This window comes from Echinops telfairi, unplaced genomic scaffold (assembly GCF_000313985.2).
Source record: "Echinops telfairi isolate 266 unplaced genomic scaffold, ASM31398v2 ScPeMD7_19;HRSCAF=73, whole genome shotgun sequence".
Lineage (NCBI taxonomy): Eukaryota > Metazoa > Chordata > Mammalia > Afrosoricida > Tenrecidae > Echinops > Echinops telfairi.
The window spans coordinates 9,715,477-9,720,160 of NW_022103916.1; positions in this window are offsets into that span (position 1 = coordinate 9,715,477).

Here is a 4,684-nt window from a genome sequence, read left to right on the forward strand (position 1 = left end):
CATTTGTACATCATTCTCAAAACATTTTCTCTCCACTTAAACCCCCGACATTAGATCCTCATGTTTCCCCTCTCTCCCCGCTCCCCCCGCCCCCTGTTTTTAAAAAATGTTCACTCACAAAGCAAACTGAGAACGCACTGAAACACTCTTGTGCTGGGCTCATGGGCTTCGGATCCGAACCCCTGCCAGCGCTGTAGTCCACAGAGTGAGCAGCGATTAATCCAGGCTTCTTTCTAAAAGTGGTCATAATCCTGGTCTTGAATAGAGCCTCTGAAAGCTAGTCACAAGACCCCATAACAGAGCTCCCTACACTGTAGTTACCTTGTGCTCGTAGCCTAGGGGTCGGGGTCTGCGCAGGTAGCCCTAGATTTGCAGCAATTTAAAAGATGTCAGGAAATTTACCTGAGTCAGGTCGTGGTATGGCAGAGAAAAAGTGGGTAGCTATAGCTTGGGGGAAGAATTCAGTTCCAGTTGGCTGAGAAGAAAACAACCTCTTGGATAAGCTAGATCTCCTGCCACGAGGGTCAGCTTGACAGGCCCCAAATCAGGGCACTCCACAAGCCAAATATGAAAAAGAGAAAAAGTATTTTCTCCCTAAAAACTACAAATCTAAGGTTCATTGTTTAACTCCAAGACAAACCCGCAGAAATGGTCCATTAGCATACATTAGCATAATAAGGGAGCCAGAGCTAAGGAATGCTAGAAGGTAACTACAGAGCCTATAGCCAGGGGGCCATTTAATTTAATTCTATTCCAGTTGGCCAGGAAAAAAAAAAAACTTCTCAGAGCTACTAGGGCATCAGTGGTCTTGGCACAAGCTAGGGCAACCCCACAAACCTAATGGAGGGAGCTACTCTCCTCCCTCAGTGGTCCTACTTGCAACTGGGGAGGCCCTGCCTGTCTTTCATATGGCTGGAGGATCCCCTGTCTGTCCTGGAGCCCTACACGTGCTTGAAGGAATTTCCTCCTGCTTGCTGCTGTGCTGCATATGGCACAAGGCAGCTATATCAGTCATATCCAGTACTCCACACCACTGTGGGAACCTCTGCCTGGCCTCTGCTGAGATATTGCCTACGAAGGTAATTCAGCCCAACATCTGTGGGACACTACAGCAAGCCGGAACACCACTCTGTCACATTAGGGCATGGTTTAAACCTCTCCATCCCTACGTTCAGGTGATCAGGGATCAGCTATCTCTCTACTCTTTATTTTTTTTCTTCTCTCGTTCCCAGCATAGGCAGTCTTAGTGAGCACAGTTGTGTGTGTTTTTTTCATTCTCATTCTTTTCTTTTTATTTCTTCTTTTTTTTTCTCCTCTCCCTCGTTTTCCTTCCACATGCCACTGCTGGATTCCAGCCCCCTACACTCCGCCTAGGGCAACTCTATCCACCCAGAGGGAAGAGCTCCAGCCTGCCCCCTGTGGCAGTATTGCACACAACACGAGGCAGTGCTGTACACAGCACAGCAAGGGGATCAGCTATATCTTCATCTAATTTTTCTTTTCTTCTTCTTTCCCTGTTTCTTCTTTTTCCTCTTCTTCAACCTCTTCTCTCTTTTCCTCCACAAACTCAACAGGCTAAGTTTTTCTTTTTGTTGCTTTTTTATTTTTTGTTTTATCTTTGCTTTTTGGGGGAGTATTAGTTTGTTTTTTAATTTTTGCTCTTGTCTTTGTTTTATCCTTTCTTTTTCTTCTCTCCCCCCTCTCTTTCCTTTCACAAGCCACTACTGGCCTCCAAGCAACTCCCATGTGCCTAGGGCAACTCTGACTGCCAAGTTGGGGGAGCTTCCACTCACAATATTTGCCTTTACACGCAGCTGAAGAAGTCACCCTCTGCTGCACCCAAAACAGCTGGGGGGCCTACCCTTCAAATGCCTGGGGGAACTCCCACCTACACCCTAAGGCCCTACATGTGGCAAGGGAGCTGCTGTCTGCAGTTTGTGGTGTTCTACGCTGCGGTGGGTACATTCGCCCAACCTCCACAGTGATCTCTCTGACTAGGGTAATTCTGCCTGCAATCCAAGGTGCTCTACACCAAGGAGAGTATACCCACCTGCCTTCTGCAACACTCCAATTGCAGAGGGAAGCACCACACACCATCCGAGGTTCTCCAAGCTCTGTTGGGACTTACCACCATGGCTTCCTCGGAGATCAGCCAGTGAAGGGCCATCCGCATGGGCCCACAACCACCTGACCAGCGTCCCATGAGAAGACTATTCAATTCACATTCCAAATAAAAGAATACTGGTTGGCCAGGGTAAGAGTGAAACCACAGGAAGATACAACATTAGCCTGACCCCCCCAGTGCAGCTACCTGAAGGTAGTTCGAAGAAGCACCCATCTGAGTCCCACAAAGAGAGATCCCAGTGCTCTTCAACTCTCTGGAAAGTGTCATTTGGATCCTCTAAAACAACACGTAAAGAGCAACCAGCCCCAACAGCCTCAACGAAAAAGCAGGAGACATAGAGGACAATGCCAGAAGAAGCCATGATCCTAACAACATGCATAGAAGAAGCAGACATTGACCTGCCACAGAAAGAAATCTTCAGGATTCTGCTTGGAGTCATACAGGATATGGGGGAAGCAGTACAGAAAAAGGATGAAATGATACAGAAGATAAAGGCCAAGCACCAAAGAGAAATACAAGACATAAGGGATGAAGTAACAAAATCAAGTAGCAAATTAACAGACTTGAGGAGGCACCATTGACCTAGTGGATAACCAGGCAGACTTCAACAAACAGGAAAGGCAGTCAAATAAGACAATCAGAGAAGCTGAAGAAAACTAGAGAGCTATATCTTATGCTATGAAGAGGAACAATATTGGAACAATTGGACTACTGGAACAAGACACAACAAAGAATTCAACAGGGAAAACAGCGAGGGAATTCTTAGAGAAAAACTTCCCCAGGTTAATAAATAAAAATCAAGCTATAATCCAGGAAGCCTAAAGAACACTAGCCAGAATGAATCCCAAGAAGAAGTCACCAAGACACATAACAGTTAAATTATCCAACTCTGAGGAAAGTAGAAAATCATACGAGCAGCTAGGGAAAAACAAATAGTCACATACATAGGTACCCAAATAAGAATATGCTATGACCTATCAGCAGACACGATGAAGAATAAGAGGGAATGGAGTAACATATTCCAAATATTGAAGGAAAATAGCACAAACCCAAGAATAATATACCCAGCCAATTTATCTATTAAGAAAGAAGAAGTAAGAGTCTTCCGAGACAAGGAAAATCTCAAAGAATAGGTAAAAAGAAACCCAGCCCTACAATAGATCTGTGCTGACCCGTTACTCCAATGAATTATGGGCAGAAGATCAACATTCACTGAACACAAATAAGAGACCATCACATAGAACAACTCCACCGAGAGGATGACAAAAGGAAAATAGCCCCCAGTATAGCATTAGCTCAATGGTGGAAAGAAGGCAAGAATGAACCACACACACACACAATACAAACTGATAAGATCAGTAGTTAGGAAAACACCCAACATAAAAGGTACAAGATGATATCAGAGTCCACTGGTGGATGCAATAACACTGAATTATCAATGGACTGAACTCAGGCATTAAAAGGCAGAGGCTAGCAGACTGGCTTAGAAAACATAACATATTGACCTGCTGCCTACAGGAGACATATCTCAAGCGTACAGACAAAAACAGGCTGAGAATTAAAGGCTGGAGAAAAAATATACCAAGCAAATGTCAATTTTAAAAAAGGGTACCAATCATAATCTCTCACCAAATTGATCTCAAAGTACAATCCATAAGAAGAGACAAGTAGGGGTACTATATAATGCTCAAGGGAACAGTAGACCAGCAACCAGTGAGCATAATAAATATATACATGCTCAATAAGAGATCTGAGAAATTCATAAATCAAACACTTCAAATGATGAAAAAAGAAATCACAGGCTCAACAATTATAATAGGTGACTTTAATACACAACTCTCTGAAAAAGACAGATCGCAGGGAAAAAAATGTAACAAGGAGGCTTTAAACTTAAACAGCACAATTGGACAACTTGATAGATAGTTTCAGAGCTTTCCACCCAAATGCAAAAAAATTCACATTCTCTTCAAGGCCACATGGCACATGCTAAAAGATAGACTCCATGCTGGAACACAAGTCAAACCTGAGTACATTCAAGCACATAGAGATTATACAAATGTCTGTCTCCGACCACTATGCCTTAAGGCTGGAAATCAACAAAAGGACGAGCAAGAAAACAAGGGCAAACAATTGGAGGTAGAATAACTATCTATTACAAAAGGAGTGGGTATTGGCCCAGATCAGAGATAAAGTCAGGAAGTTTCTAGAAACCAATGAGAATGAAAATGTGATGTACAAAAACCTTTGGGACACAGCAAGGACATTTATCAGAGGAAGTTTGATAGCAATACATGCACACATGAAAAAGGAAGAGAGACATGTTTCATATGCTGGCACAAAACCTCCATCAATTAAGCAAAGTCAACAGGACAATAACCTACTAATAGCAAAAGAAAAGAAATAATAAAAAACAGGGCTGAGAAACAGGAGAGGGAAAACAAGAAAACGATGGAAATTTTTAATGAGTCAAAAAGTTGGTTTTTCGAAAGGACTAACAGAACGATACACTGCTGAAAAACCTAACCAAAGGAAGGAAGGAACAAATTTCAATAGCGAGGA